A 21,405-nucleotide genomic window follows, 5' to 3' on the forward strand; every position below is an offset into this window, starting at 1 on the left:
GAGAGAACAGAGAGGAAGGAATGGTCAATGAAATAATTCTAGAAAATTACAAAACTGAATGACATGAGTTTCTAGATAAAAGGGGCCCATTCAGCATAGTGAATGCAAGTTGATTCACACCAAAATTCATATTCTGTGCACTGCGGAATTCCCAGAACTCTGGAGACAAAAAAGAGACACAAAAAATACAAAGATCAGGAATCAGAAAGACAGGCCTTCTTAGCAGCAACACTAGAAAGAAGCTAGGGCAGTGCTGAAGGAACATGATTTCCAGACCTGAATTCTGCATCCAGACAAATTCTTAATCAAGTGTGAGGTGGAATAAGGACAGTTTTTAGACATGCAAAAAGTTTACTTTGTACAACCTCTTCAAATAGAGTAATGAATCATTCATGTTTACCTGGGACTGAAGAGTTTCCTGGGACATGGGATTTTTGGAGTTAAAAGCAGCCATACTGAGATGAATTGATTGCTCTAGTTCTAACGAGAGTATAGGGGAGTAAATTAAGATAGAATGTAGGAAAGAAGTAGGAGATCCAATATAGGAGAGAGAAGAAATTATTTCTTTTTCTAAATTTAAAAAATTTGTTCTAATTACACATGACAGTAGAAAACATTTTGACGCATCATATATAAATGGGGTATAACTTCCCATTTTTCTGGTTTACATGATGTAGAGTTATACAGGTCCTGTAATCATGTATGCACATGGGGTAATGTCTGATTCATTCTACTATCATTCCATCTCCATCCCCCTCCCTTCCCTTCACTCCCCTGTGTCTAGTCTATTCTCTCCTCTCCCCCCATTGTGAATTAGCATCCACATATCAGAGAAAACATTCAATGTTTGGTTCTTTGGGATTTGATTATTCGCTTAGCATAATATTCTCCAGTTCCATCCATTTGCCTGCAAATGCCATAATTTCATTCTTTTGTAAGACTGAGTAATATTCCATTGTGTATGTATACCACAATTTCTTTATCCATTCATCTGTTGAAGGGCACCTAGGTTGGTTCCATAGTTTAGCTATTGTGAATTGAGCTGCTATAAACATTGATGTGTCTGCATCACTGTAGTATGTTGATTTTAAGTCCTTTGGGTATAAACCTAGGAGTGGAATGACTGGGTCAAATGGTGGTTCCATTCCAGGTTTTCTGAGGAATCTCCATATTGCTTTACATAGTGGTTGTACCAATTTGCAGTCCCACCAGCAATGTATGAGTGTACCTTTCCCCCCACATCCTCGCCAACATTTATTGTTGCTTGTATTCTTGCTTAGTTGCTTAGAGCCTTGGTAAATTGCTGAGGCTGGCTTTGAATTCGTGATCCTCCTGCCTCAGCCTCCCAAGCCACTGGGATTTTAGGCCTGAGTTCTGTAAATGAGGTAGATACAGTGAATAGGAAATTGAGATTAGAGCTCATCATTATGTACTTTGAACAGATCAATGATTGCTCTGTTCTTATAGATGGCAATTTCTAAATAGTTTTTTTTCTGTTTTAGGATGATAGTTTATTCCAGAAAAATCCACTTATGTTAAATTCTGTGTATTTACATTAACATTTACACAGATACTTCTGAAGTTACACAAGTTGCATACATATTACTCAGTGTTTATGGAATTGAACACACAACAAATAAACAGAGCAGGAAGATAAATCTTACAAATGATGCAAATGACATGATTATCACTTCTGTGAACTACTAAGGCATCAAGTACTGTGAGAGGAGATACCAGAATACTTGTCAAATATACAACTGCAGAGGTAGCTTTATTTTAGCAGTGCTCAGCTTCTCAAGCTGAAATTCAAATTGATCCTTGTAAGTTCAAAGAAATGCCTCATATTAAATGAAATTCTTCTTGTGATAAATTTCATCTTCTCATAGAGAAAATTTTTAAGTCTAAATAACTGACCAGTTGTTTTCCTCATTTCTGTTTTATAGGGCAATGTTAAGAGAAGTTTGTTTCAGGGAGTTTCTGAGCTATACCTAAGACTGAATGAGAAAATTGGTCAGCTTTCTAACTACTCTTAAGTCAGGTTTTTAGCAGATGACTTCTTTATTTAATTTGAATGTCAGGAATATTTCCACTCAGGTGTGTATTGAAAAGCACACCCCAACTGAAATTATTGAATTATGCAATACTCTGTTTCCTTATATTAGAAATCATTCTGATTAGTTTGATTCTCAGGGTTATTTTGGCTGTTTTCTGTATCGTTGATCATTTATTTTGTTGACAGTTGCATACCTAAAATTTATTTACTTTTGCATTTTACCTAAAAGGGAAAGAGAACATTCAAAATAGTAAAGCCACAAATAAAACACTTATATCTTACTAGAATTAAAAAAAATTTTTTATTGTAGTGCTAGATCTTTAACCTAGGACCTCATACAGGCTAGACAGGTGCTCTACCACCGAGCAACACCAATAGCCCTAAATATATCTTAAATCAGTAATCATTTTAGAGTCTAGATTCAGTGCTTTTACTGAGAACCAAAATAATTTAAGCAGATTATAATCAGAGTGCCTCTCAATATACACATCTGGCTTAGAATCAGGATGGAATATTTATGATAGTGTTGTATGTATGTATTTTCAATTAGGTATGTTACTAAACAGCATAGCTTCATTCGATTTGAAAAAAAAAACAACAGAATTTTAAGGAAATGATGTAATATAACTAGTATGTGGAAATGACAAAGGAATTTTTGTCCCAGCAGTAATAATAGTTCCTTTGCAGCAGTGATTTTAATTTACACTTCACTTCTCAAATATACAAAAATGATTTTTGTGAGAGTTTTAGTTTCTTCACAGACAAGCAAAGTTATTTAGATTTTTAAGAAAACTAATACTGTATTGTTCATTAACACTTAACTTTTCAGGTAAAGATGTGTTAAATTAATTTTAAAGTTATTTAAAAAGTCAGGTTTAATTTTCTTTTTAAAATTATCTGCATATGGCTCACATTGCATTTGAATCTCAATTTTTTTGTTTGGAAAATTCAGAAAACTTTATGAAGAAACACCAGGAAGACCAGTTCAAACACCAGTTCAAAGTTTTTATTCTCTCTCCATGGAAGGGCTTTTCTTGTACTTTTAACTACTTCTATTTTTATTTATTCTACTAATAAGATTTCCATTTCTGAAAGTCACCAGCCTCCCAATAGTTGTATATGATTCTGTTCTCCCATATTGGAGATGGAGTTCAGCTTAGTTTGGACTAATTTTTTTTGATGGTTAATATGTTATATTCATATTTAGTGTGAAGGCAACATTTATGAGATAGTTCATGGGCCTTCTTTCTGTAAAGTTCTCATTTTTTCAGTGAGACCTATAAGCAACTGAGTTGCCTCTGTCTCTTTTTGCTTCTCCCCTACAAACTGGTTTGAAAAATAAGGAAAGTTGTACCGGCTAACTATCAAGAGCAAAGGTAGGGACCGGGTGCAGTGGGGCATGCGTGTAATCCCAGTGGCTTGGGAGGCTGAGGTAGGAGGATCGCAAGTTCAAAGCCAGTCTTAGCAACTTAGTGACCCCTGCCTCAAACAAACAAACAAACAAACAAAGACCCCCAGTGTTCCTGGGTTCAGTTGTTCAATCTTTAGTACCAAAAAGGGAAAAAAAAAAAAGCAAAGCAAAGGTAGGGTACAGTTCTTAGTGTCTCAGCAGTATTATCAAACTTCCAGGCTCTTCGAGTGATAGACTTCGACTTAGACGACTTCTTCCTCTTCCCCATCCCTTTCCCCTCCTCTTCCTCCTCCTCCTCTTTCTCCTCCTCTTCTTTTTCCTCCTTCTTCCTTCTCTTCCTCCTTTCTCTCTTCCTCTTTTCCCTCTTCCTCTCCCTCTTCTCCCTCCCTCTCCCTCTCCCTGTTCTCCCTCTTCCTCCTTTTTTTTTTTTTGAATACCAGGGATTGAACCTAGAGGTAGAGTGCTTAACGACTGAGCCACATCACCATTCCTTTTTATTTTTAATTTGAGTTGGGATTTTGCTAAGTTGCTTAGGGCCTTGCTAAGCTGCTGAGACTGGTCTTGAACTTGTAATCTTCCTGCCTCAGCCTCCCAAGATACTGAGATTACAGGCATGTGCCACTGTGGCTGACTTTTTAACACTGTTTTTCCTAGAGGTTATAGAATGGCATTGGAGCAACATACCCCCCTGTCCAGGAGGGAAGGGGGAGAGAGGTGTGTTTCTGTAGGTCTCTTAAGAGGAAATAAGACTTTTCATAGAAATACCTATTATAAAATTTCTCCCCTTTTGTTTCAGATGGCTAGGATAAAATCCCATGCCCGTTCTTGAACCAGTCATTTCATTGGTGGTGATGGGATTGTTGAGGTGCATGGGATGTAAGAGGGAAGTATTGCACTCTTAATGAAATTAGAAATCTATTTAGAAAAAGCAATCTTCAGTATGGTTGGCATTGTGGTTTAGTTTATTCATAACATTTTCATTAAAAATTATTAGTGCTAAAACACAGTTTTATGCTGATTTTTTTTTTTTTTTTTTGTCCTTGTCCCTGACCTCTAAGTGATGCCATCTCTAATGTGCTTTTTGACTTAGGGATTCTGGGCCAAGTTATTGCTAGGTGAAAGAGAGAAGCAATGCATTATAGATATCTATGATTAAATTTTAATTTAAACTGTATCTGGTCATTAAAATCATACTTTTCTCAACTGTGCCATCCATTGTTGGCTTATCCCTCCTCTGAATGCTTATAAAATTTGTTTATAGTGCTCATTTGGCAACCAGTATACATCCTGGATTATGAGTTGTCTTTTTATATATGCCATATTGGGGTCATCTCTCATATCTCTAGCATCAATAAATTCTAGTATATATTGTTGGTGATATACGCAGGAAGTATGGTTAGGAGAAAGACTGTTAAAAGTCAACTTAAAGAAAACTGGGAATGGACCCACCTTTTGACCCAATTATCCCACTCCTCAGTTTATACTCAAAGGACTTAAAATCAGCATACTATAGTAACACAGCCACATCAATGTTTATAGCAGCTCAGTTCACAATAGCTAGATTGTGGAACCAACCGAGATGCCCTTCAACAGATAAATGGATAAAGAAATTGTGGTATATATATACAGTGGAATATTATTCAGCCATAAAGAAGAAGAATACTATGGCATTTGCAAATAAATGGATGGAATTGTAGAATATCATGCTAAGTGAAATAAGCCAATCCCCCCAAACCAAAGGCCAAATGTTTTCCCTGGTAAATGGAGAATGATATATAATGGGGGTGGGGGTGTGGGGATTGAGAGAAGAATGGAGGAACTTTAGATTATGTAGAAGGAAATGAGAGGGAGGGGAGGTATGAAAAATGGTGGAATGAGACAGACATTACCCTGTGTACATGTATGATTACACAAATGGTATGAATCTACATCATTTACAACCATAGAAATGAAATGATGTACCCCATTTTTGTACAGTGAATCAAAATGCAGTCTGTGTAAAAATAAATAAGTCAATATATTGATTAAAATGAATAATAAATATTATGTGTATGGTAGTGTTCAGAAACAAAGATGAATAACATGTGGTTCCTACCCTCAGGGTATTAAATAGTATTAAGCATTATAAAAAGAGAGGAGAGAGATTACTTTTGATACGGAGGGTGGAGAGTGGAAAAAGGTCTATCACGGAGGTGACATTTGAGCTGACCTATAAGAAGATAGTGTTTTATGAAATAGAATTAGAAGGAGGGCATTTTAGATGGAAGGGATCTATAGAAGGTAGAGTGTGGAGGCAGGTATGCTCAAAGGCATATGCTGGAGCAGAGTACTTGGAGGGATGGAGATACAGTGGGAAATAAGATTAGACTCATGGGTTGGGACCCTTTCAGAAGGCTTATTATATAATTTGAATTTGACTCTGTGGACAGTGGGAATCTGTTGAATATGTGTATTTGTATTTAAAGAAGGAGACTTGGAAATTGCTTTCTGTCCAAATGGAAATAGCCTTAAGATTTGTAGTCTTTTGCCATGATAGAATGTTTGTGGAATATACTCATTCATTCATTTTAACAGGTATTTATTACATACCTTCTATGTGGTAGGTATCAATTTCTGGAGATACAACAATGAACAAGACAGGCTGGATCTCTGTTGTCTCGGAACTTACCTCTTAATGGTGGGGGGAAGTCAAGAAATAAACATGTAAGTAAACAGGATTATTTCAGTTATTGGTAAGAGCTATAAAGAAAATGAAAGAGGATGCAGGATAGTGTTTTTGGTGGTAATTTAGATGGTTGGTCAGGGAAGGCCTGTTTGAGGAGGCGATATTTGCAGAGTTGTAAAACTGAAGAAGGTGGCAGGCATGTGATCATCTTGAGTAAAAGCATTCTAAGCAGAGGGAAGAGTAAGTGCAGAATCTTAAGGTGGAAACAGAGGAACAGAAAGATCAGTGTGGCCAGATTGGAGTAAGCAAAGGAGTGGGGTGGTAGGATATGAAGTTCTACCTGAAAAGGCCTTATTTTATTCCAGAGGAGGTCATTAGAGAGTTTTGAGCCAAGGAGTAATATTATCTAGGTTTATGTTTTAAAAGGATGATGGTGGTTGCCATGTGAATAACTCATACCATCAGAACTAGCAGTAGTCCAAATGAGAGATGATGGTTCTTGAACTTGGGCATCAGTAGAGGAGCTGGAGATTTGTTAAGGATTTTGTAGAACTCACAGAACTGTCACAGAGGGTTGTTTGTACTGAAGGAAAAGGTGGAATCAAGGATAGAAATATTTCTGAACTGAGTGACCAGTTATTATTTATTGTGTGCCAGGATTGTCTAAGCAATTTAAATGGATTATTCTTATGAAGAAGGTAGCATTATCACTATTATAGATGATAAAACCGAGGCATAGGTTTGTGGTCTCATCTCATAACTAATTAGTGGTATTGTCAAGGTCCAAACCTTTTAATCTGATCACTGAGAGAATTATTGTGATGGGGATGTCTATGGGGTGGGGTAAGAGTCCAGGGTACTTTCTGTTTTAGCCATGTTAAGGTTGGGATAGACTGAGTTGATTTATTAGTTTGGAGATACGTTAGTTATTGAGAGGTTAGGAACTAGAAACTCAGTGCCCAGCGTGTTTATTTTGTTGATCATCTGGGCACCCTCTGCCTAGCAAATACTGAAATTCCAGACTCTCAGAAGGAAGGTTTTCAGCAAAGACCATTTTATTTGCTCAAGCAATATTAAGTGCAGTGAGCCCTTTTTACCACTTAGAATTGGGGAAACGCTTGGCAAGCTGAAGTTACCAGATGCTAATCAAGGCCTACCCTGTAAGCAGTCCTTTTGAGTTGGAATCTCAAGCCTGTTATGCCATCAGCTCTATACTGTACAAGATGAAGTAGTAACTTTGGAGAGTGGAAGAGGCTAGCTTAGGGGAGGGGGTTCAGATTGTCAGAAATGTGTTCATGTGAAAGTTTGATATAAATTTAGTCAGCCAGTATGGTTGTGATTTTTTTTTTCCCTCTTACTATATCCAGCTGTTCAGGAACAAGCAGAGTTCCAGTTTTAACTATGATGTCCAAAATAATTTGCCTTGTGCAAAAATGAGGTTGTCCATTTTTTATATCATCCTGAAACAGGGACATAATCAGAGATTTCTTAGATTTTATTTCATGTTGATAATCCCAAGATAAATCCTAAATGACCTTTTCCATAGTGACAGGAATATCTGGGACTCACAGACAATAGAATATATATTTGACTTTCCTCAAGGTAAGCAGAGTCTCAGGTTCTGACAATCCTTTATTTTGACTCCCCCCCTCCCCCGATACCTAACCACTGAGCCACATCCCCAGCTCTTTTTTTGGAGACTGTGTCTTGCTGAGTTGCTTATAGCCAGCCTCACAAAGTTGCTGAGGCTAGCTTTGAAACTGCCATCCTCGTGCCTCAGCCTTCCAAGCTGCTGGGATTACAGGTGTGTACCACCATGTCTGGCTTCATTGTGATTTTTTATTGGGTACCATTACATAGCTTGGTTTTGGGTGGTTTATTTCAGGGCTAGATGGGTGGAATTTGGGTCTGTTATTTCAGGGGTATATGGATGGAACCAAGAATGCATTCTTTTATTTCCTTTTCATAGTCATATGAGGTTGGTTATTGAGTAATTACTTAATATGTGAAGTCCTCAGAAGAAATGGTTCTTAACTTGGTGTAAGTGTCCAAAACACTTGTGTGACTTTTCCAAAATATATATGATTGCAACTCTTTCAGCAGTTGTTTGAGTTAACATAGGACAGAGGCCAGGGTATGTGGATTTTTAAAATGCTTTCCTATTGGTTCTAATGTATGTATGCTTCTGATGAAGAATCATAATCCCAGACCAGTGAAGGTCTCTTAATCTTTAAAGTTTTAGACTTTGCATTAATAAAACTGTGTAGACAGTTTGTTTTGTTCCCTGTAATACAACAAGAAACTAGAAGAATTTTGTCAGTTTGGGCATGTGTCTGATTGGGTAGACTGGACTACATTTATCTACCCTGATGCATATGCCAGGGAATTTCTTGGTCTCCTTGACCCAAAAGTAAGTGGATTTCTAACAGCTCAGGGAACTTGGGCCTCTAGCATGAGAGAAAACTCCACTAAGTGTTGCTCTGAAGCCCAGGCTTATGGACCAATTTAGTATTTCTTTAGGAATCATAGATTGTGAAAATCAGTACATTATTTCTATTGCTCTTAAGTGCAGGCATTCTCCTCGGGGATTGGTGGGTGGAATATTATACTTGATAACTACTTGCTGGACCTCAGGCTTAAAGCTTCCAGACTTATGTATAGTTTGCTGGAAAACTATACTGCATTTATAACATTTTCTTAGACATTATATTCTAAATTACAAATTAATTGTTTAAATAAATTGTGGATAATGATGGATTTATAAGTTGTGAATTTCTTGAACTTTTCAAGGAGAATAAAATATGGAAAAGTAAATCATTTTTTAAAGAAATAATTCTTATAACATTTTTAAAATTTAAAAATATTAAGATATTCTGAGATTCTTATCAAACCATACCTTCATGATATCTGATATGTCAAGACAAAGCATCAATTACCATATATTAATTCCCTGTTATAGAAGAGAGTTTATGGATTGTTCAGTAATTACTTAAAATAGTCCAGTAAAGCATTTTGAAAATATTATAGTAGCATAAACATTTTCATCACAAATAGGATCTTCTTAGAAACAATTCCTTTTTTTAGATGTATCGAGTTGTAAATGAGTTAGACCAAATTGATGTAAGCTATTAGTAGATATTGTAGTATTCTCACAATGGCATATGACACTTGTCATTTTTATGGTAGATTAAATACTTTTCAGTTGTTTACGTGTATAAACAAAGTGTATATCAAACTTTCTACTATTTAATATCAACAGATAAATGTTTGCTTACAAAAATATTTATGAGGGCTGGGGAGACATAAGGTCCTGGGTTCAACCCCAGCACCGGAAAAAAAAAAATTTATGAGACTAATATATATAAATACATTTTTATGTATATAAATACATCTTTTCAGGAACATGCTATTGTATCAATATGTGTATTTTAAATTCTCCTTAGAACATTGATTCCATCACTAACAGAATAATGGAAATTTTAAATTTATAGATTAAATGATAAGTTTTTGCAATTTAAAATGTTTTATCTCATGGAATTTTGAAGATATTATTAATTTTTTTGGTACCAGGGGTATTTAACCACTGAGCCATTCCCCCAACATGCTCCCCTACTCACTTTGCTTTTTATTTTAAATTTTGAATCAGGGTCTCCCTAAGTTGCTTTGAATTTGAGATCTTCCTGCCTCCGTTTGCTGATCTGCTGGGATTACAGGTGTGTGCCAGCATGCCTGGCTAAAGATACTATTTTAAAAACTTACAGTAACCTAGATGTAACAAAATTTATCATTGTAACCATTTTTAAGTGTTTAATTCAGTGACATTGAGTACATTCATATTATTGTGTCACTATAATCTCTATTCATCTCCAGAACACTTTTTATTTAGCAAAATTGAAACTTTGTACCTTTTAAAAATAACTTCCCCAAACCTTCCCATTCTCACTCATACCCTGGCCACCGCTATTCTACTACTGTCAATTTATCTATTCTTAAGTACACGTCGTGTGAATAGAATCATATTTTTTTTTTGTTTGATTACTAGCAAAAAGTGATGTAGAGCTATGCCTTTCTACTGTTTGTATTTTATTTCTAAGCAAACAGTATTACTTGTTTAAATACTTAATTTTTTTTTGTTATCTGAATTTTAAAAATAACATATGTTAGAAAGATCTTAGATAACTGCAGATAATAGGAGAGAGCTTGTTATGCTATGGTTTGGATATGGCTTGAATGTTTCCCAAGGCTTCATGTGTTGAAAATAAATTCCTATTGTGAAGTTGTAAGAGAATGGAAGCAATCTGATTGGTATTTAGAGGTGGGACCTTTGGAAAGTGATTAGAATCAGATAAGATAGGGCTTTTGTGCCTGATTCCTGGTGGCCTTATTAGAAGAGGAAGAGAGAACAGACAGACAAAGAAATACAAATGTGTGCTTTCTGTTTATTGTTATATGATGCTTCACACTGCCTGGGGACTCTGCCAGTAAGAAGGTCATCATCAGATGAGGCATTCAGGCCTTTCACATCCAGAACTGTGAGCAAAATAAACATTTTCTTTATAAAGTAGCCAGCCTCAGGTATTTTGTTATAGTAACAGATTAAGACACTGCAGTATGTGCTACAGAAATTTCCTTGACTTTTGCTTAGCTGCCATCAGAATTCTCACATTGCACATGTATAATAGTAAACACTGCAAGTGATTCTATTTGCTGTACAGACATTTTAAAGTGTTATGTAAACAACTGATTGTTTAATTTTAATTTAAATTCCTGGGAAGTAATAAAATCACATTTTAACAGTTTTGCATAGGAGGCATAAAAATAGTAATTTTCAGATAGTCTGTTCTTACCTTATGATAATAATATTGTCTTTTTGGCAATATTTACTCATTCACTTTAAATTTTTCTTTTCAATTACTAAAACTTTTTTCACTGACTGGTCTAGTTTTTCCCAGAGCCAGGTGGGTTGTTTATCTTTTCCCCTTTTTAAAGAAATGTTTACTGCCCAGGGTTATTTATGAGTTCCTGTCAGGGCCAGAGCAGTTCAGGTCTTGAGTCTCTGGGCACTCTTTTTTTTTCAATTCTTTATATATATATATTTTAGTTGTAGATGGATACAATACCTACCCACATAAAAATAAAATATAGGTATTGTATCCACCTACAACTAAAATATATATATAAAGAATTGAAAAAGAGAAGAGTTCTTGCAAGTATTGAGGTAAAGCTGGCAGTCTTTGATTGATTGACTGTCTCTATTCCTATGAGTTGGAGAACTGGGTTGGTAATCTCTGAGGAGCTGTGTTTTAAGGAGTCTTGAAGTTCTCTGGCATGACTGGAGTGAGAATGAGTCAAAAGGGGAAGAACTTGGAACCTATCCATCCCTGCCTAATTTTGGATAACACCAGAGCGGCCAATTAGGAAAAAGTTTTAATGAAAAGGTGTTTGATAGGGCAGCAGACTGACTTTCATAAATTTAGTTTGGCTTGGATTCTAATACATCTCAGTATTCTCTATGTTTACACAGGCCATGGTGTTCTCAGGGATGGAGGACTGGAATTTGGGAGAATGTAGTAAGGAGAGAAGCAGTAGACCTGGCATGGTATTTGGGCTGTGGAACAGGCATTAGACAGCTGCTGATAGAGTCTTGGCCACTAGTAGCAGCAATTCTGTCACAGGGATCCTCAGAGGTACAGTTCCTCAGAGTCAGTTCTGACTTCCTGAGGTGCTGTACTGGAGACCCCTGGGTGGCAAGCTTACATTATGGTTAGGAAAAAAGGGGCAGGCCAAGGAAACTAAAATAATATTCCTCACCTATTGCATATTATTAAAAAACAAAACAAAAAAAAAACACAAAAAAAAAAAAAAAAAGAAAAAAAAAAAAAAAAAAGAAACAAAGCCTCCAGCATGGAATCTGTTTTTAATGTACTATCATTCATTTGTATCTGAATGTCACTTAATGAGATTAAAGCATAAAGTGACAATTTCAATTTTTAAAATGTCTACAAAAGGTCAGGAGATAATCTAGTATAGTAGTTTTCAAAGTAGGGTATCTGTATCTGTGGTGCATGATTCCCCAGGGAAATGTGTGTACAGAGTTTAAGGGAATAGATTTCTAAATTTTCTACTCTAAGTACTCTTTTCTAAAGTCCATCTGTGTGAGAGTACCTTGAAATCTGTTGATTTTCTTTTTCCACTTCTGTTTCACAGTACCCATCTCCTGCTACATAAAATAAGGCATATTTCTTACCCATCTCAAATCTTGCTATAGTATCTTGCCTTGAGTAGTGAAAATTTAGGTGTTAAATAAAAGGTACTATTTGAGATCACAGAGCTCCTGAGAGAGGGTAAAACAAAGAGGTTCTGTAGAGTATCGAAATCGATGTTTTATTTCGCTAGTTTACAGGCTAGTGCAAACGTTGGTTATCCATCATCTGAGAAATCTGAAGCCAGTGTAGACTGGGCTCTATACAGTAATTGCTCATTCATTTGATTTAAAAATCAAAGTAAGATTTACTCTAACAGAAAATGTCTTATTTTTGCCATTGGTTTGACAGGGAAGGACTGGCTTTGCCAATTAGATTATATGGTGGACATTCTCCATAAATTTTTATAAATTCCATGTGTTGATGGAATTCTTTGCAAAGTACATATACAACTTGAAATATGTTGGAAATTATTTACAACCTTTTAAACTTACAAGTACAATTCTCGAGTATAACTTATGTATGTGTGCAGCTGCTGAATTTGGCAGGTCGAATCCAATAGATAATAAAGACACTCTCTGTACAAGGTAGTGTTTATGGAAGCAAGAGCAAAAGCAAAAGTGATAGGTGAGATAGAGATATGCATTGACTGGGAGAAACACCAACCCCTGAAGTCATGTAGCTGGGAGTCCTGGGGCAGCTTTTCAGGGTCCTGACTGGGAAGTCCCAGGCAGAGCATCCTCTTCAGGCAAGACTCCACAGACTTATTCCCAGTGGGGTCCCTTAAATATAAGTTAGAACAAAGACAGCTTTGTTCTAGCAAGCTGCAGTGACCTAGTGATCCCCCAAAGACTGGCAAGATCCCTGAAAGGAGGGAGCAGTAGCCTTGAGGTAAGTGAATGACTCAGTTCTAATGAGTGAGCCAAACCCACCTAGAAGTCAGCATTCTTTAGATGTTCCATCAAGGACATGTGAAGGTCACAACAGACACATGGATGGGGGAAATCTTTAATTATTTTTAGCCCTTTGTCAAGCTACAATTTAAAAGGTCTAAGGAATGCATTGTTTTTTGACACTTTTCAAGAAAGAGTCTGTGAACAAGACTATTTCATTACCTTGCTAGAGTGTAGTGGAGAAAGCCTGGGTGTTCCTGTCAATTTTAGAGAACTAGCTTTGAATCTTGTTTCTGGCCATGTTGGCTTTAGAAGCTTAAATTAAAAACTGTGAAGGAGTTTTATCCAGTCTATCCAGCTCGTCTATTCCTAGTTTTCTAAGAGGTTTTAGATTTTTTTGTTATTTTAATATAAACTGGTATTGAATTTTATCAGTTTTTTGCATTTATTGAGACTATATGACTTTTCATCTTTAAAATTCCATTTAATGTGATGATTAACACTTGTTTGACTATTAAATCAGTCTTGCACTCTTGCATTGTAATTTCGGTCTGTAACATATTTCTGGATTTGATTTACTAATGCTTCGATTAGACTTTTTTTGTATTTATGTTCACAAGATAAATTAGTCTGTAGATTACTTAATATTGTCATTATTTTTCCATTTTAAATGATTTCTACTTCTTTAATTTTCTTTTTTCACCTGAGTCTTTCAGAGGTATAGTTTAATTTACTATGTTTTTTTTTTCTCTCTCACAGTGCTGGGCCTTGTGCTTGCAAGGCAAGCACTCTACCAACTGAGCTATATCCCTAGCCCAATTTACAGTGTTTTTAAAAGAAAGTCATTAGCTTTAGATTTTTCTAACATTTGCATCACCTAGTATTTGTTTAATATTTGTCTTTGAGTGTCAATATTATTTGCATTATGCCTAGTGTTTAATACTTATTTTGAGTATCAAGATTGTTTTGTCCTCATAAAACAAGATAGGGTGCATTCCCTCAAGTAATGTTGGTGTCATTTCTACTTTTTTATTTCTAATATTGTTTATTTGTCTCTTTGTCTTGATCATTTTTTAGAGAATCATCAGTCTTGTGAAAGAAATATTTTTGTAATGTTGATTTTCTCTATTTAGTAGTTTTTTTTGAACATTTGAAAAAATTTTGCTAACTCATTATTAATAAACCAGTGAAATGTTATAACTTACTCAAAGGAGAAGACAAGGAACAGAGACATATAAATGGGAATGCAGAATCTACTTTATTAATATCTACTCTTTTTTAATATTTGTGGTTTTTAAATTTTTTAAAATTTATTTTTATGTTTTTTAGTTGCTGATGGACCTTTATTTTATTTATTTATATGTGGTGCTGAGAATTGAACCTAGTGCTTCACACATGCTAGGCAAGTGCTCTACCAGCAGGCTACAACCCCAACCCTAACATCTACTCTTACCTATGCTATATTTAAAATTTTTTTCCATCGCTGAAGTTCTATGATTAGTCCATTAATTTTTAGCATTTTTTCTAATATAAGTTTTAAGGCTTTAGACCTCTAAGTACCACCTTCGTTTCCTCTCATCCATTTTGCTGTGTTGTGTTTTCATTATTGTTCTATTTTATATGCTTGCTTTTTGACCTGTGAGTTGTCATTTGTTTAAGATTTTCTAACTTACATCATACCTGTTATTTGCTTAATATTTGTAAATATTCTATTTGGTTTTCAAAATAATGTTTATTAAATAGTTGTTGTATTGTCTTGGTGTCCATGAGATCAGCTTATTAGGCTGTTAACATTTTTGTCTGCTTTGCTTATTGGTTACTGAGAGATGAATATTAAATTACCTAGTCTGATAGAAGATTTGCTGATTTTTCTATATAGTGCTTGTAGTTTTTGCCCATTATGTATTTTGAGGCTAGATCAGTTAGGTGCATGAAGTGTAGAATTTTTTTTTTTCCTGGTGAATTGCACCTTTTTTCTAAGGACTGTCATTTGTAGTGAGACATTTCACCTTAAATTTCTTGTGTTTTCTTATTAATATAAATAATGTACCTTTATTTGCTTACTACTTGCTTGACTTACCTTTTTCCATCATTTTATTTTCATTCTTTCTGTATCCTTGAATTTTGAAGGGTTTTTGGATATAGCATGAAACTGGATTTTTGTCTGTCAGTGTGAAATCTTTGTATAGCTGGCATGTATAGACCATTTAATTTATTATAAATACAGATTTATTTGGTTGCTATTTCTATCAGTTAAAAACATTTTTTATATTTATTTTTCCTTATGTTCTCACTGTCTTTTGGATTAATTCAGTACATTTTCCAGATTCACTTTTCCACTCTACTTGTTTGGAAGATATACACTTTATTTCTCTTTCTTTAGATGTCAATTGAAACATGTTTAATGTAAAATTCATCACTATCTTTCATGTATCCTTGGGAAATCCTCTCTGTCTTTAAAATGGAGAAAGAGAATCTGATTAGGTTCACTTGGGTCAAGTGTTTACTTTTGGATTATGGCTATTGCAAAGTATGGGAGAAGGGAAGAGTTTTAGCAGAGATATGGCCACTGGGGATGGCCTTTTCCTTAGTCCTTACATTCACCCTGCCCAACTCTGTGCACCATATATTGTTAACTTTTGTCAGCCATTTCAGGTGGTGGATACTAAAGAATTGCTATAAACCCAAATATATCTAATTCTATAGTCGTTCTTACTATAAAATATTAAGATCTTTTAAAAAAATCTCAAGATTTTTTTTCTTACAAATTCACAAAATTGGGGAGATCTTTTCCCTTTCCTTTCCTTCCTTCTCATTCCTGCACCCCCACCACCCCCACCATGGCCATTTCTTAGTGGCTATGCTGTTCCAAAACTGTTGGGTGACTTTTGTCTTACGCTTTGTTTCTTTCATTTTTTTCATTAGTGCTTGTCTGTTTGAGAATTCCTAGGAAACTTTGAAGAAGTATCATAATTATTCCAGAATTAGAACAAACTTTATACCTAAACTTTTAATAAAAGTTCAGGACCATGGACAGATGCATGTGCGCTACCTGTCTCAGTCTTACATCCAGTTAGTAGGCAGAGACATTGCTCTGAAGTTTCCATTGGTCATCATTTTTTAAATTGTAAGTTATACCTCTTCCCATTTTTATCAGTCATCTAACAACCAGGTCTTACTTCTTTGAAGTTTTCATCTCATCTGCAAATAAAATACCTTGTTAGTACCTTTGGAGTTAGTTAATAACTCCAAAGTTATTAACTCCATAAAGAAACTGAGAATTAGGTGAGGCAATTTATTTGAGGTTATACTGATCAATGACAGAGCCAGGTTTTTAACTCAGGTTTTCTGACTCTGAAGTCAGATCTTTTTAATTCCTTGATGCATTTGATTTATGGCTTTAAAAATGTATTTCAAAATTAATTTGTATTTATTTAAATAATTATTTTATATATTGCCCCATTTCCTATTATATATATATTTTTTTCATACTGTGTTGCAAGTGCTTTTTGAAATTTAGGGATAGGAACCTTCTGACCATCAATAAATTATAGATATTTTCTCTGTAATTGTTTTCTTTTAAATTCATTTAAAGTGTCTTTAAAAATACTTTACTATAAAATAAAACTTTTTTATTTAGTTAAATTTATCCTTTTCATTAACGATTTTGCTTTTGGCATCTTGATTAGAAAAATTCTTCCCCACCGAAGAACATAAAAATATCCTTTTCTAATACATCTATGGTATATATAAGTTGTTTTTAAGATTGTCTATATTTGAAGTGATAATTTTCTAACAGTTTGATAGATGGTAATGCAGGGCCCTTCATATTTATTTTAAAACATTTTTTGTGGCTATTCTACATTTATCTTTACAGTTGACCTTTTAAAATTGTTTTGTTAAATTCCCTTTCCTACCCCTAAATCTAGACAAAATATTTTTTAAAAGACAACCTAATTGTCTAACTTATTTTCTTTTCACTTTTGTTGTAGTGCCAAAACACCATTTTAATAGTATTATGATCAGCTGGGTGGAAATAAATGCGTATAATGTCTCTATTTATTTTCTAATTCTTTGAGAATTATTTTCTATAAATCTATTGCCTAAAATTCCCTAATTCTGTTGTTGGTTTAAATATTATTAATAGCATTGATAACAAGATATTTGAAAGAAGGTAGTTGATGAGATTAAATTGTTATCATGGGAAGGTTGACTAGGTAACTACCCAAAATATTTTTTATTTCTAGTATGGTGGCTGGTACTGAATAGGTAATAAGTAAAGAGTTGAATGCAGAGTTAAATGAATAGTGAAGACATTTTTTTGGTGAATTTACTAGGATATAAATTGGAGAGTTATTGCTTAATAGTGTTTCTGCTTAGGGTGTTAATGTTTTGGACATTGTGGCATTTGCACAAAATTATGAATGTAATTATTATGTGTAATTAATGCTGCTGATGTACACCTAAATAAGGTTAAAATAGCATATTTTGTTACTTAGTTATTACAGAATTTAAAAAAAAGCCCAGATAACCTGTTGACTCAGGTTCTGTTGTTATTGCCATTTTGCAAGTGAGGTTTAGAAGAGATAAATGACTCGTATGTCTCCAAGTACTTGAACCCAGGTCTGAAGGATCTCACATTCCGCATTTTTATCTATGTGATCTCTGCTCTCAGTACTGAAAGTGGAATTCTCTCCTATTCTGTGTTTACATTCTTTTTCACAGTAGTAACTTTGACTCTTTGGTCAATTGATTTGTTTTCTTTTAAGGTCCTTTTTGTAGACATTCACTTATGTGTATGTATACATATATAAGTGTGCACAGTTTTTTTTTTTACATAAGTGGCTTATTGTAATATTTATTTCCCCACAAATGGATACCAGTTTAAACTCTCAACAGTGGCATGTGATTGTTTCTGTTCTCCAGGATTAGGATATTATCATTTTTTTTTAATTAATTCTGTGGTCAATAATTGACACTTGTTACTTTAATATATAATTATCTGATTACTTCCAGGGCTTAAATATTTTTTATATATTTTTTCAAATGCCAAAACCCATTTTTCTAATATTAGTTCTTATTGATTTATAAAATTATGTTTTATGTATTACTTTTTGTTATATAAATATTTGTTGCAAATATATTCACTTTTTTTTTTTTTTAAACTTTGTTCATGTTATCTTTTACCAAAGACTTAAGTTGTTTTTTTTTTTTTTAATACTGGGAGTTGAACCCAGGGGCACTTCACTACTGAGGTACATCTCCAGTCCTTTGTACTTTTTATTTTGAGACAGGGTCTCACTCAGTTGCTGAGGCTGGCCTCAAACTTGAAATTCTCCTGCCTAAGCCTCCCAAGTCACTGGGATTATAAGTATGCACCTCTACACCCAATTAAGAATTAATTTTTTTATATACGTGAATCTTTTTTCTTTTATAACTTTTGGTTATACAGCTGCTAAGAAAGTCCTCACCTCAGTATGCTGTATTATTTTCTCCTAATAGTACAAAGATTAAAAAATAATTGCTTATTTTTGCTCATAGTGGTCACACCTATAATTCCAGGTGCTCTGGAGGCTGAGGCAGGAGGATCATGAGTTCAAAGCTAGCCTTAGCAACTTAGCAAGGCCCTGTCTCCAAATAAAATATAAAAAGTGGGCTGAGGATGTCGCTCAGTGGTTAAGTACCCCTTTGTTCAATCCCCAGTACCAAAAAAACAAAAACAAACAAACAAAAAAACCCCCACAAAAAAACCCCCCAATTGCTTCTTTAATATGATATTACTTTTTGAACTCTGTGAATTGTGGATCTGTTTTTTTGCCTCCCAAGTAGTCCATCTTTCCCCCACTGATTTAAAATACCAGTTTTATACTAAATTTTCATATATTGACAGACCTATTTTAAAGTTGATTTCTGTTTCATTGTTCTGTTGGTTCAGGGTTTAGCAAATTATGTTACTGATTTGTTTATATATTGTTTTTATTTGCTTTTGTGATGCAGTGGTTGTGTTTCGTAGTTGTCACAGTACCCATACAGCTTACGCAGCCTAAAATGTTTACTGTAGCCTTCATAAAAAAAGTTTGCTAATTCCAATATTAGTATGCCTCTTATCAATATGCTACTCTAGTAATATCATTTATTAGATTTGATACCTACTAGGAATAGACCCACACATTTATTTTTGGAAACAGCTGAGTTTTAAAAATTTTTCTTCATCCACATAAGAAAATCAACAAAGAAACATGGACGTTATATTATACATGATAGATGAAATAGACCTGTGAGACACTTATATAACATTTTATCCAATGACTACATCACATCACCACAGGGAACATTCTCTGGGGTGCACCAAATGTTAGGCCATAAAACAAATTAAAAAAAAAATCAAAATCTTATCATGCATCTTCTCTGACAATACAATAAAACTAGAAATCAACAAGAAGTTTTAAAATTGTACAGATGTATGGAAATTAAACCAACATACTCCTGAATAACCAATGAGTCAATGAAGAAGGCAAAAGAAAAATTAAAAACAATTCTCTAAACAAATGAAAATAGGAACAGAACATAATGAAACCTATGTGAGGTAGTAAAAGCAATAGTACTGAGAGGGGTGTTTTTAGCACTAAGTGCCTTCATCAAAAAATTAGATTTAAAGTAAGTAACTGGATGATGCAACTCAAGTAAGTAGAAAGGCAAGAACAAACACACGAAGGAAAGAAATAACAAATATCATAATAGAAATAAATGAAACAGACTTAAAAATCAATTAAAAATCAATAGAATGAGTTGATTGATTTTATTTTGGTAAAACAAAATCAACAAACTTTAAATGAAGAAGAAGAGAAAAGTTTCAAATAAATCAGAGACAAAAGTAATATACAGTTGATATTTCAGAAAAAAATCATTAGGGAATATAATTAACAATTATAAATGATACATTGGAAAACTTAAAATAAATGGATTAATTTCTGGACACAAATAGCCTAACAAATCGAAGCTTGATAAAATAAAGAATCTGAACAGACCAGTAATGAATAATCAGATTGAATTGAATCAGTAATAAAAAAGTCTCCTGCTGGCCATGGTGGTGCACACCTGAAATCCCAGCAACTCAGGAGACTGAGGCAGGAGAATTGCAAATTCAAGGATGGCTTCAGCAATTCAGTGAGACTCTGTCTCAAAATAAAAGGGCTGGGGATGTAACTGGGGTAAAGCACTCCTGGGTTTAACTTCTAGTACCAGGAGGGTTGGGGAAGTCTCCCAACTAAGAAAAGCACAGGACTGGATGGCTTCAATGCTAATTTTATCAAGCCTTTTTTGTTGTTGTTTTTCTGGAGATTGAACCCAGGGGTGCTCTACCACTAAGCCACACCCCCAGCCCTTTTTATTTTTAAATTTTGAGACAAGGTCTTACTAAGTTACTAAAGGCTTTGCTAAATGACTGGGGATGGCCTTGAACTTAAAATTCTCCTGCTTCAGCCTCCTGAGTGGTTTGGATTGTGGATGTGTATTATTGCACCTGACTTTATCAAATTGTTAAAGAAGAACAAATGTTAATTCTTCTCAAACTGTTCTAAAAAACGAAAAGGGAGGAAACCTGTTGTAACTGTCTGTGAGTTCAGTAGTAGCCTGATACCAAAATCAGACAAGGATATAACGAAAAGAAAATTACACACCAGTATCTCTGATGAACATAGATGAAAAATTCTCAACAAAATACTAGCAAGCAAATTCCAATAGCATATGAGAATGATTATGCACAGTGACCAATGGATTTATTCCATGTATGCAAGGATATGGTTCAACAGGTGCTAATCAATAAACACAATAAATCCTAACAGAATGACGGACAAAATCATATAATCATCTCAATATATTTAGAAAAAAGCATTTGATAAAATTCAAAATCCCTTTATGATAAAGATCATAAATTAGGTATAGAAAGAATGTGCCTCAACAGAACAAAAGTTGTTATGATTTGGATATGAGGTGTCCCCTAGAAGCTCCTGTGTTAGTGCAGGAATGTTCAGAGGTTAAAATGATTGGATTGTGAGAGCTATAACATAATCAGTCCATCCCATTTTGAATAACTGGATGGTAACTGTTGGCAGGTGGGGGTTGTAGCTGGAGGATGGTTACAGAGGTTGTTCCCTGGAAGCGGGGAATCTTACCTGTTG

At 34.5% G+C, this 21,405-nt stretch overlaps 1 protein-coding gene across 12 annotated transcripts in view; it reads left to right on the forward strand.

Annotated features, from left to right (window-relative positions):
- Window positions 1-21,405, forward strand: part of CDC42BPA (CDC42 binding protein kinase alpha) — a 311,754-nt gene that overhangs the window by 15,572 nt on the left and 274,777 nt on the right. Inside the window, exon 2 of one of the 12 annotated variants that reach the window (XM_079106614.1) lies at window positions 6,068-6,167. The exons of the other annotated variants lie outside the window; for them this stretch is intronic. The gene's annotated coding sequence lies outside the window, so the exon portion shown is untranslated. The remainder of the gene's footprint in view (window positions 1-6,067; window positions 6,168-21,405) is intronic. 12 annotated transcript variants of the gene reach the window in all.

The sequence above is a fragment of the Sciurus vulgaris genome (assembly GCF_902686455.1).
Source record: "Sciurus vulgaris genome assembly, chromosome: 12".
NCBI classification, from domain to species: Eukaryota; Metazoa; Chordata; class Mammalia; order Rodentia; family Sciuridae; genus Sciurus; species Sciurus vulgaris.